The 14,038-nt window shown below is 31.8% G+C and overlaps 1 protein-coding gene across 4 annotated transcripts in view; it reads left to right on the top strand.

Moving 5' to 3' along the window:
- The first annotated feature begins 208 nt into the window (after positions 1-208).
- Positions 209-14,038, top strand: part of LOC126846979 (fat-like cadherin-related tumor suppressor homolog) — a 157,289-nt gene continuing 143,459 nt past the window's right edge. For all 4 annotated transcript variants that reach the window (XM_050586897.1, XM_050586899.1, XM_050586898.1 and 1 more), the window contains exon 1: positions 209-539. The gene's annotated coding sequence lies outside the window, so the exon portion shown is untranslated. The remainder of the gene's footprint in view (positions 540-14,038) is intronic.

The raw sequence follows: 14,038 nt of genomic DNA, 5'->3' as shown, positions 1-14,038 counted from the left end.
GTAGCCTATACATTATGTAGGTAGGTACAATAATAAATACCGCGTGATTTTCGTACAAAACGACGGCGGCCGACGACACCGGGTCGAACGTCGAACCGGCCCAACACAACACATGTGCACGAGCAGCCGCCGCGGTACCGGCCGGCGCGCGACCGCCACACACCGTCGAAACGGTTCGAACACGAGTCAGTTACAGTCGGCGCTTGGTCGTAGCGTGTGCCGTTTCCGCTGCCTTAGGGTGACCGTCGTCGTGCGCCGCGTGTACGCGTTGTGTGCCGTTCGTTTTGAAATTTGTGTGTATTTGCGATTTTGATTTGTTGTGCTGTTCGATTTTCGCCGTTAACTGCGCGTATTTCTGTTGTTATATTATATCGTTTGCCATCGTCGTGGACGCGAAAAAAAAAATATCTCCGATTCAAACAACCGTGTGTCGTTCCTTTCCGTTTTGGCGCGGTGCGTTCGCGTGTGTGTGTAGGTAAACCCTTCGCGATCAGAAAGGAATAAACGATCTACGGCCTTTTTCTTCGGTGTTTCTGCAAGTACGTAAAATATCATAATATTATTAAATTACACTCGGCGCATTTACACACGTCTTGTCCCCGCCAGTCGGCTTCAATGGCCGTATCGGCGCCCATCGACAGCCCTCGCACAGACGGAATAATATACCTATAATATTATAGTATTGTATATCTTCTATCGTTGTGACTTGCGTCTCGCGAGAAGTAGGTATGTAATGAACGAGTGCCGTGCACCGTGAACGCGTTATCGTAATGTTTTTTAGCGGAACTCGACACAAACACACACTCACACACGCGGTAAACCGGTTTAAACGCGTCGGTCGTTCGTTTCAGACGGCGTTCGCAGCCCCAGTCTGCGTCTGTGTTTGAGACCAACAGAACAAAAAAAAGCAAAAAATTCAAATAGGATTGAAATTTAGTTTAGACCATTATGTTTGTGTGAATATAAACATGATAAAGGATTTTTTGTTTTTTTACTTGCCGCCGATAGCCAAGGAGACCGCCGCTCGCATAACGGCTATTTGGAGTTATTTGAAAATTTTAGCATAACCGGCAATATACCTGCTGTTATTGTAGCATAACTTGAGAATATTATCTGGCTAGGTACTATTCGGGTACTACTGGCAAACGGCGATTATTGAAAACGGACTTTTATTCCGATCATTGTCCGGTTGGAAATATTTATCTCGACAAAAACGCGTTCGGTATTTTCTGCCTGTCGACACGCGTCCGGGACCTTTTTCGATTATCTTTTAGAAAAATATTTGTCGGTACAAAACGCGCGACCTTTCGGGTTTGATCAATTCCGGCGGACAACGACGAAGAAAAAAACGGTGTCCCGTCTTGGGAAACTATGTTTTTACGGTCGTGCACGTTCCAAGAATAATAAAATCTATTATATTGTTCGCAGTTTGTCTAATTATTAATAACCGATTTCTATGTAATTAAATCACCGTCGTCGTGCAGTCTTAACGACCGTATTTATCCGGTAGAGACGTTTCGAGTAGAGTCTGGACGAAATCAAACAAATGAATTCGTATCGTAATAATTATTTATGATAACGGCTGGATGGAATTGTTGTTATGTTTATTAACAGACAAAAAAAAAAAAGTACTTCTTATAACCGTATTCGTTGGTGCGCGGCACGACTAACCTGTATAGTAATAAAAACATGATGCGCTATCCTGATAACTCGTGTTAACCTAACCGCTGTGCTGTGTGTACTATGCTATGTACGAGGAAGGTTTTTCAATGGTTACCAAACGGCGTCGATGGTCCAATGATTCGGTCTAAGCCGATTATAATATAATAATAATGATTGTATGACCGAAACACAAACGGCGAAATAAACGTAGTGTTGTGCTGCTGTTGTGACGACGACAATCGTTCAACAAGAATAATTATCGAATAACCATAACTAGGTATAACAATATACATATAAATGTATTTCCGAAACGGTGAATCTGCAATTAGTCAAACGCTCGTTTGATTTAATTTACAAAATATGCACGCCTGTCGTTGTGCGAACACAAAGTTTGTTGGCGACATGTCAAATGTGATATTTTGTGTTTCGGCAAACTTGTTTTGGTAATAATATTTTGGTGATATAATATATTGCGTTTACTTCAATTATTTATGTTTACCTTAACGGGCTTTTAGGTAGGGCCGGATGGGGTACATTTCAACGAACCCACTGTAAATACATATATATATATATATATATGTAAATTCGTTTTATTTAAATACTACAATTTTGTTGTTTTGTTTTTGTGTAGACGTAACACGTTAACAGCCTTCAATTAAGATAAAAAATGTCGTTTACATTTTTTTTCGCAGTTTTTTTTACTAAAATATGTTCTTCTCGTCAGAATGACCTTTTTTTTCAACAGAGGGTTTACCTTGAATGATCATTTGGAATTATTGTAAATCCGGCAAAGCGAAATATTTATGTGTATTTATTTCATTCGCAACAGTCCGGTCGGAGCAAAGTTTGAATACATTTTTGGTGTCGCTTAGTACACAAATAACAAGAGGTATTGTTCATAGGAATCTACCAAATATTCCATCTGCGTTAAAAACAAAAACTTTGGCCGTCTATTCGTTTTTGCTTTTGATAGTTTTCAGGATCCGTAAATCCTCGTTCGCCGTTGTCGTTGCACCAATTAAATTCAAAAAATAAATACCTTTGTAGTAATATCATAGCGATAATTGTTTTATCCCGGTGGCAGTTTTGTTTGAACTGCCGCCCTTATTGATATCCTACTGTCGTATAAAACGTACGTTTAGTATTTTGACATGACGCATTCTGTCTGGACGTTTTCTTTTTAATTTTATTTTTAAAGCGAACGCCGAAACTGCTCCGGTCTTTGCCAAGACCAAACGTGTATCGTAGATTTTTTATTTTTGTAAATTACATTTTTGATTAGACGAAGAGAAAAATGTGCCCTTGATCGTTACGGACAGTGCAGTGGTGATGATCCTTTACAAAAAAAAAAAAAAAAAACCGAAACAAAGAGGGTTTTTTTTGTATTGCATTCGGTTAAATGACTGATCGCAGTCGGTCACGTTTCTTGCAGACTCTCATTACAATCGGCGAATGCCTTTGGGGTGATCCGCAAACAAAATAATAATAATAATATTATGTAGGTACCCGCGCTATTGTGTACTATATACTGCTTAAGTATGTTTATTCGCGATCAAATAGGACCGCAATTCCTGTAAATTCTCTTATAAAATGTACACTTGTCGTTTCGCTTTGTTAGACAGAATAATCTAGATTTTCTTCGGATGACTTTTGTTAAATTAATTAAATGAAAATGAGTCGTCGACAAAATAATGTAACAGAGGCAATATTGTGTTTCATCCGTCTTGGATACTGAGATTTGGATGCGAAATGTAAATACTTTTTTAAGATAACACTTTCTTTTATCGCAAATTAGCAGATTAGCTACATTGTCCCTGTGCGGGTCTAAGAAGGTATTGTTTTTGCAATACTTAATGTTTTATTTTTATATTTATACTTTTGTGTCTGAATAGTTTCTTTTAATATATGGAGTTTTTCCTAATGGCTTGGGTTATCTTTTTTTTTTTCATTAATGGATGATAAATAATAGTCGTTAACTTTTAGAAAATCTCTGGTAATTTATTTATAAGTACTCAATGTTCGGATATTGTTTCGTTTAAAAAACTACAACAATAACATAAGTATGATACTTGACAGAATGTTAACCTTATTGATCTCAGTAATCCAGAATTTTCAAATGGTTATAGTCCTTAACGTGACGTTTTCTTATAGTCTTTTATGTATTTTTTCAACGAATATCAAACAAAAAAGTATTCATTATGAATGAGTATTTTGCTTTTACTGCAATACACTTACAATAATTCATCTCAAGAGAATATTGGTTGAAAAAATGTCTAAGGATTTTACTCTTGTATAATATATATTTATTTTTATTTTTAAATATCTGTTTTAATTTTAAAACATTATTTTAATTTCGCTTTCGGTCATTGGAAATTCGGTCGATAAATGGACAAGTAGGTCTTTGAATTTTAATAAAATAGGGTTCAGATTCCAGCTTTGTCTTCACTACGGGTTTTTTGGGTAGAATTTTCTGTTAAGTAGAAAATGGTGACGTTATTACCTTCTGCTCACAATAAAACGGGCAAAGGGTTTTATTATTTTATTTGTATGTAATGTGTATGGTTATAGATGTTATACATAAATATAAAAAAGCTCACCATGCTATGATATATGAAATATGTAAAACATTTTTTTAATAAAATAATTCATCTCCAACATTAATTTGATTTTCACGTTAGACATTGTTGGAATAAAACGGTCCTTATTCAGAAGCGTATCAGATAATAAAAGGGTTGAATAAGTATAACAAATAAAATGTGTAATATCAATACGTGTACACGTATAAGTAAAAACGACGACTGTCTCCTAATTACAATTATTAATAAATACTCGGTCAACAAAAAATACAAAATATGCTTACTAAGAATTATATCGACCTACTGACTACATAATATGTATAATATGGTGTTTGGATTATAATTCCAACAGACATCTTATGTATGTATATATACTTATGTATAGTTGATAAATAATAATCTTGCTCTATATTTTCTAGTAACGATATTATGCATTTTCCTATGGATATTTTTATCAACGACTTAATTATAATCCGATATTTGTAATCTTGAGAATTTATCATAAAATTTGTTTAATGAATATTTCTTTTATAAAAACAGGTCTCAAACTAGATTATATACAATAACCTGATATATTTCAAATTACATAATATATATTTGATATTTTTTTAAATCTAAAATTACCAATAAAAAAAGACTAGTTAAATTCGAAAAACTTGTGCTGTGCTCAGGAAATAGTCTGTAATATAATACTATGTACAGAAGTAAGTAGCAGAAATACATTTAAAATTATTCACAAATTTTCGCCAACTTGGAGGTTTGAAAGATATAACGATAAGCGATTTTAAACCGTTCAACGTTGAGGTTTCGGTGTAAATAATATTATGTAGGTATATGAAGTCTGGTATCATTTTTTATTCATAGAGAGGCGAGGGGTTAATTGTTGTTACGAAAACCCGTTCCCCCACATGGCGTACAAGCGTTATGCATTATAATAGTTTTGTTGCATGTACTTGGGTACAGTGTGCATGTACATAACTACATATAATATATTTATAGGCGTATACACTTTTTAACAACCGCAGCAATGTGTCTCGCTTAACAGTCGATGTCCAATTAAATGATGGCGGTAGCGCGGGCGGTGGTGACTTTTGTCCTGTGAAACCTCGGCGGCGATTGTCGTTCCTGAACGTGTATAATATACCTACATGTATAACGTATAAATATATTGTATTATTTTGTATACCTATATGTACAAGCTGCGCATACCTACGTTATAATATTATGTATAATGAATGGCTCCAATTGGGTTCCCTTTACTACTACTACTACTACTACTACTGCAGTTGGCACTGTTCCATAATGCCATCTCATAGCCGTTGTCCTCGAGTGCTCCTCGCCGCCGCCTATAGTTATTTATTCTCGATTAATAAAACGAAACAGAGTTAAATAAAAAAAAAACTATATAGATATATCTGTATAGATACACTCTGAAGTACGGCCGTCTTCGGTTAGAGTTCAATGGATCTTTTCGATGACCACGACGATTACAATACACATTGTTGTTAAAGGTTTACGGTATAATGCGATAGGTAATTGAATCCACCGTCTTGGATTCGATGTTCAAGATATGAAATAATTTGTTTTGCCATACCGATAATTTATCGATTTGCCATGTTCACATATTATAACGATTTTAAGTTTTAAATATAATTATTATATTTTTTGCTATCTAAAACGAACTTAATTTTTGTCATTTTTATTGATTCAGACTCGTTTGGTGATTTAAAAAAATACATCATTTTTAGAGAAATAATATATCTTTTGTACGAAAAAAGTAGGTGTTAAGTTATGAAAATAGATAATAATAACTAAAAAATACAATAAAGGAGAATCGATTTTTTTGTGACGATAAATTTGAATTTAAATCTTAAAAAATTTACTCGTTTATTGTATAATGATATTACTGGTAACGTTTAATACGTCATAACCTCGTCTTGGAAAAGTTCAAACTTTTATTAAGTATTTGTTGTTACCAATCAACTTTATTGTTTAAAAACAATAATTTGATTTTAAAAGAAAACAAATGAATAATACTTGGATGTAATAATTAAACTAATGTGGCGTGATCGTACATCTGTTGTATGTTTATAGCCAAACTTTCTGTTCTATAATGGTAGGCATTAAAACGAAAAACGTAATCATATCAGTTATCTCCCTATATTATAGCTATAAAACCTAATTTACGCAATAAAATTATTATTGTCTTGGCTTTTTGTGGAACTGCGACGGAAAAAACAAAGAGTACGGGTTGGACATACACTATATTTCTTACCCATCGATGGTGAACTGCACTTTCTATGCGTTGCCTTATCGTGCCCAAATCCTACTGAATTTGAAATAGTAAAGAATAAACCCTTTTGTATGATTACTTTTCTATTTCTTCCTTTATCTCGTCGGATGCTTTTGTCGAACCACTGGAAACAACAACGAAATCGGTTCACGCATGTGTGTATAAATCTGCCGCCGGGGTCTGTTTGTCTCTCTGCCCGCTACCGCCTTACTATATATATATATATATACTATAATACATAATATTATACTGGAGTCTTCAGTTTATGAAGAGGAGGCGTGCACCGTGTAGGCTGTTGCCGCCGTTGTTGTCCTTCTACCACGGTCGTTTTTTCTCTTTCTCTTTAGTACATCTCATTCCGTTTTACGTGCTACCAACTGTCGTTTCTCACCTTAATGAAAGAATGGAAATTGCATACAACCCATGGGTTGTGCTGGTATACCTAAGGGAAAATAATTGTACACTGAGCCGATTCAATTTGAGTTCGCCATGTGCGGTTGAGAAGTTAATCGCCCGAAAAAACGAATTTAACGAAAGTAAAAGTCTTTGCTTTTCTTTCGGGCAAACTTTCCGGCCACTTTTAATTCGCTCTTGCTGTCAGAGTTTCACGCATTTGGGGGCTCTGTCAGTCATTAATCATATATTGTATTCGTTCGGTTACTTATACCTACTTCTGATAAATTACGAATCTGTTTGTTTGAAGGCGAATATGTAAGGTTAACAAATGTTTCCAGTGTAGTTTGATGGGCGACCGTTCAAGAGTCACGGTCGTTATCCCTACGCAGGTGTAAAATGAGCTAGTCAGCATCCGGATGTATACATTATTATGGTATATTTTTTAATCCTTTGGCGGCGAGAGTTCGGTTAAAATACGCCTGTTTAAAAGCTTTGCCCACATTCGTCAACAATTTAACTTTAATTATTAACTTTTATTAAACGCAAGTCCTTTTTCCTATTGTACATAATGCTTATTTTGGCGTGTCCTACATTTGTAGCTAATCGAATGTTAAATAATATCTATTGCTTCAACCAATTGTAAATCTTTCTCACGTTTAATAGTGATTAAATACAATACAAATAATTGTTATATTATTAATATTCTAGATAATTTATATTTTGATTAGAATAAAATATTTTATTAAATAAAAATACGTTCATATTATATAGAAAATACTTGTTTTATAAAAAAAAATATATACCTATATATAATAAGATGTTGAGCGAAAATTCTAGATACACTCGATAAATACAGCAGAATAGGTCATGATATTTTTCCACGTTCGCCAATCATAATTAATTCCATCTTCCATGTAGTTGTAGTTATTTATTTTTTGTAAAAATAATTATTACTGAATACTTAAAACGAGCAATTTACCATAGAAGTTTGTTTCTATGTAAGTATAGATATAGAGAAAATATCAAGGGTAAAAAATTCAACTAAATTAAACTACAATAGGAGTTTTTATAATACAAATTTTGTTAATGTATATTAACTTTAATAAAAAAAAAAATCCAAGCATAGAAGATTGAATTAAAAAATATTTCACAGAATGTACCAAAATAAAAAAAAATGCTGCGATTGTACTTTCTGCGGTTGTTTCCAGTTTATCTAGTAATTAAGTGATGCTTTTAATTTCCTACATTTACTTCAGTGTAAGACCATTTTTTAAATACTCGTCTAATTATATTTTTTCCTTTTATCCTGCTTTAGAGTGTTTTTCATTGTTTTTACTGTAGTGTGGGAAATATGTGCAGAACGCACGATAAAAACGGCTATTTATTTTAAATGTGAAGCACTGTGTAATAATAATCTACCGTCATAATAAAATACCTCATCTAAGAATTCTTTTATAATTTTCGGTGACATTTCTACTCGAGGAGTCGTTTGTATAATATATATTATTATATGAAGTATCTTGAACTCATTAAAACTCTACCGCTGTGAGTATAACTTAAATAATGATAATACTAATAGCATAGCTTAATGGCATCATAGAGAGAAACCGACACTGAAATTCCGTTAGCGTTTTTTTAATGAGTGTCCGTTGCTGCTGTCCATCGCGATGCTGATATTGTCCATTAACAGAACAAACACAAAACACAACCGCCTTCTAATGGATTTTAAATTTGATAACCATCGCAGTTCTAACACTTTTAAAACCAAAATTTTGTTTACCGTCGAATCAGTTAAGTGAACGTCGTCGGTAATTTGTCGCATGTTCTTGAATGGCCGAAACCTTACCCATATAGGTTCCTTATTTGATATGTTATCTCTCATAACGATAATATCATATTGTCTACTGAGTTATTCTAGCTAAATGCCAATTGGAATACTATATACTGTATAATATGGTGTTAATGAAGGTTAATGGCTTCGAATAAGGCAATAAATAATTAGGTATAATTGGGATTATTTAACCAGATTCATAAATGTTCTAAATAATGTTGTATAATGATTTAAACAGCATTTTTATTTTAGTGGCGTTGTAATTATTTTTAATTAATTTTCGCAAGATTATTTAGCCTGTACTTTATTGCTCTTTGGGCATAAATTATTTTAAATAAATAAACAAACGTTATAATGACGACCTGCGTTGCAAATATATATATACCTATAGCATCAGTCCAGTTAAATTATATGAAATATACAGATGCAATGTTAAATAAAAAAATTAGGGGTTTTAAGGAATAAAACGGTTGCTTGTAAAATATGTTCGTATTTTCAACCAATGATTTTGACAGTAAGTTAATTTGTTTAATCGTATATAAATAAAAAAAGTATTTATCCGTTTATAAACCGTATAACAATATATGTATTAAACTCTTCATATTATTAAGCATTAAACTTTGATTGACATTTTTTAGGCTAAAAACCGTAAGCCAGTCTTCTTTTTCGAGAGTGAAGCCATGCACAGCTGGATTTATGCATATTGTTGGTGACAGTCTATATGACCCTAGTAAATTTTGTGGCAAAAACCTTTATAGACCTTCGTCAAAGAAGGGTTAGTACATGTATGTCAGGGCGTTGGTTTAATTCTAAAACCAGATGTTGTATATTGACCAGCGAGCGAAACGCGAATAGAGCAGTAAAATAAGACGTACGCGGGATGATGCGTTGAGTTTGTTATATTGAAATGTATGTATTTAATATACCTAATATGCATAAGATACTTTATATTATTACCTACACAATTATCAATAGGTAATTACTATTAATGTACAATTTGTCCACAAGAAATGTTTTTAAAATTTTAATTTCGCAAGTCTTAGTATAGTTGAGAGTAAAATAAAGCTTAAAAGAATAAATAAACTCTTGTGATTTGTGATTATAGTTAATGTGTACAATACACTATTAATATTATAATTTAGTAGTTGAATGCGTTATGGGTTAGTATAGCGAAAAATTCATCATCTTGTTGTAAAAAATATAATGATTTTTATTTACCCTTTGTAGTGTTTATAGTTTAAGGACTAAGTACAAAACTTGTTGTACAATTTTAATGTGGAAATTCTTTGGAGCATATCCTACGTACATATTTAATACAGTTTGTTTGAATGAGTAATCTCTATTTAAAGTTATGCATGTTTAAACTAGTTATTAAAGAAATCAATGATACCAACCGTTATAGTAATGTAATTAATTAATAGTCATATGGGACATTATCTAGCAATTAATATTGTCTTTGTATAATAAGATAACGTTTTTTTTTGCAGACAACGTGTAATGTAATTGGCTTGCATTTATATGTCTAAGCAAATTCTGCAGTTAATTTAGGTAATTTTTGTTTTTTTATTTTGTCATTGCAGTTGACCAATTAATAGCCGGTTACGCTAAACAATAATTATATGTGTATATCTAATATATTTGTAAATATCTAAGTAGTATGTACGTATTTATGTAGTTACGTCAGACGGGGTGAACATTACATGTATTTATAATACAAATATTATACAATTTACAATGCTAAATCGGCAAGTTTAAAATTATTTCTGAATAATTGTTTTATGGTATTAATAAAAGTTTTAACAGTAAACGCGTATTCCATGTGTTTTAAATGTAAAGGTTGGAATTAATAGTTATGCGTGTTGCTTGGTAGGTCTTTGTACCGCATCAACAATGAACAAAGTTATAAACTACAAACAAATTGATTTTGTCACCTTATGTTCTTTTGTATGTAAATATACACAAAAGTTGGTAATCTGTTGCATAAATTGTTGCATTCGCTGCTTTAACATAGTTAAGAAACTTTCGAATACTTGAATAATATTAAAAAGGAAATACGATTATAGCTTACACTTTTTTCAGTAATCGAATTACTTAGTGACGCGCAAAATGTCAGCGTTTTACTAACCGAATTTGTTCATGAGTTAAATTCCTGACCTCGGGATCGTGATAGCTTCAGTCTTGGTTTCACGTTTCGTCACACACACTGCAATAGGGAATAATAACAACAACGTCCGATGTGCGGTTGTAGCTATAATAGACCTAAATTGAAATTAATAAATTGGCCCTTGGTGAGCACTGGGCGCCAGGTTCCCACATAGCGGCCGTTGACGACGTCTGGTGACCGATCGTACCAGACACAGGCACTTGATAACTAATGAAAATAATTAATTTGGAGAATGAAAAAAAAACCCGATGAATTGGGATTAAGAATAATATTTTTGTCTGTTTCAATATAATTCAAGAATTTCAATGTAATTTTTGCGTTGAATGGTAATTTATGTCAAAAACCTAGACAAATGTGAAGGTCCCAGCACTTATAGTTTTTTTAATAATTCCTGTTCAGTAATTTTACATAATTAAGAATTATTAGTTAGAATTACTCAATTTTTATTTCTATTTAAAATAAAAAAGATTATTATAGAAATCGATTTTTAATATTTTTTTGTTTAGTTTACCTTATTATTTTTTGCTTGAATCGTGTAATCAGCGAAATATTTTAAAACATTTTTTTTTTAGGGTTTAACAAAACAATGTGTGATGAAATCTTAATTTAATTTTCCGATATTAATTTTTTTGTTGATTAGCTAATTAGAGCACTCTGGTGGTATTTTGAGTGCTTTGTGGCACAAAATACATACATTAATTAAATACAATAATATTTTAATATTAATTTGTTATTTTTTAGCTGCAACGTATCGCATATTAATAATCAAATATTCCTTTAGAATATAGAACATATTATAGAATGTCTGTGGCGTTTTATGGTTTTTTAAATGTATGCTGTGAAACTATTCTAGCTAGGAAATTATTGTACCTCGATATTGTTCGGGGATTAAAACAATTGAAAACTACTGCCTAAGTCTGTTTAAGTTGTTTTATAGCGCATTGCTATACCGTATTAAAATTGAGTATAATATGGGCAATAAAACTCATCGACGAAACACTATTGGACGGTACTTGAAATGTCATTTCAACCGAAACGATCAGGCTATAAAAAAAAAAACCTTAGTATTCTCGATCAGAATACCCGTGTATTATATATTTTTCAGTGGAGTTTTCATATCCGCTGGAATGGTCAGGGTTGGACGGTTCGGCCGGATAGGGTAGGTAGGTAGAATAATCCCACGTTTTCCCTTTTGTGCATTTAAAATTAAAATAAAGAAAAATTTAATCGCGAAACCTTTAAGAACTAGGTACATTTTTATTATATAATTATTGTATGACTTTATTCTTGCAGCTTTAGCGTGGTACAAAATATATAAGGATGTCCTTTCTTAAACTGGTTCATTAAATATATCATAATTCGTTTTGAAAATGTATTCTAAAATGATCTCGTAAAATAGTACTTTCAATTTGTTTTAGAAACAAGAATATGTTTAATGTTTTAACGGACAATAATTATTTTACTAGCACTAGTAGGTAGTTAATATTTTTGTTGTTGTTTATAGGGTATAAATACAATTTAATAATTATATTTTTTTTATCTCTTGAGCTTTTAAAAACATTTTCGTATAACCCTAATAAGTTGATTTAACTTCAATGATACGTGAGTGCTTCTATAATGTTTTTTCTCCAACAGTCCCGTTAAGTTTGAATGTATCAATTTTTGTCAACGATTCTGTTATTTTGTTGTCGAGCGTTAATTTGTATATGATTCCACCAATACGAGTGTATTGACCTAATGTGTATTAATATACTAAAATATTCGGATTTTTTTTCAAGTACAACTAATACAATAAATATTATTTTGACTTATAAAATTAATGTGGTAGTGTTATTGCTGAATGATTAGTGCGCTTTCTTTCAAGTTAAAACCCATAAATTAAAAATCAAATATAAAAATAGTAAGAATGCAACAGCAGAATGTATTGAAAAAATATTTAATTTGATTTTGTGCCAAAATAATAAGTCGAAAAAGTACCTACTGATAAAGTCCCAGAAATAATTTTAGATAATAAGAACCCTCAAGTATTATGCAGTTTTTTTTTTATTTTGGTCTGGCATTTTTTAAAAATAATATACAATCATTATATTTATATTATACATAGGGATGGTTTATGCGTATAAAACAAATATAAGAACTGATATAAAGAATAGTAATATTTAATATCCACGCAGGCAATACATTTCCATCATTTTAAAAATATAGCGACTCAGATTTATTAAAAAATGTAAGAAACCCTGTTGTTAAATGTTAGATTACTTAATTGAATGTGAAAAAATTGGAAATGTTTTTTTTTCTTTTAAAAAAATATTAAGTAATTTATACGTTGTATTTTTCATTTTAAGTCGGCTTTTATTCCGAGTTATTTTGTTTGGTGTTTTCTTTTTGCTGTTTTCCAACAACGATAAGTATATAATCGTACGTTTTGTTATTTCAGTCTACATAGGGTGTAAACTGGACGAGGTCCTATTTGCTTCCGAAAAAACCAATTTGTTTAATGGTTAAGGTTTAGGGTTTTATTTTATTAGGTGTATATTTTTAACCATACTTCGTCAAATAATTGTAACAGGTCAGCTGACCTGCAAATATTTTACTAGTTTTACCAGAGTAATAAGTGAAATGTTTTGTTAAAATGTCTATGTTTTTTCATTGTCTACCTAAGGGTTTTTGTACTTAAAAAAATTAATATTATCTATTTGCTTAGTGTAATTGGTTTTAGGGTTTATAGAACATCATAATTTTTTAAGTTTAAAAACGATATTTTTGCCTAACGTTTTCATTTTGAAGTCAATTTTGTGGAGTATAGATTTTAAAAAAAACCAGTACAGTGGGGTCGGGGCATAGTGGGGACGGAGCATAGTGGGGACGGGGAGGTCACAGGTTTATAGGAATTTTTAAATCTGAAAGTGATAAAATCACTTTCGAAAAAACGCTTCGATGCAAATCGGTAGTTAGTATTTTCAAGGCAGTACAATCTAAACCAAGCACAGTGTAAGCTAGCAAAGTTAGAAAGTATTAAATTGAATCGGCCATTTCAAAAACGACTTAGGTCACCGATTTTTCAAAACTGTCTTTTTATCAAATGTAATAATCATATACTTAGCTACGTATTCTGT

Source organism: Adelges cooleyi, unplaced genomic scaffold (assembly GCF_023614345.1).
Source record: "Adelges cooleyi isolate 19-005CV unplaced genomic scaffold, UGA_ACOO_1.1 ACOO_flye_CR_arks_rails_tigmint_CR_PRNA_9, whole genome shotgun sequence".
Classification (NCBI taxonomy): domain Eukaryota; kingdom Metazoa; phylum Arthropoda; class Insecta; order Hemiptera; family Adelgidae; genus Adelges; species Adelges cooleyi.
This window is presented reverse-complemented; position numbering and strand designations above follow the sequence as displayed.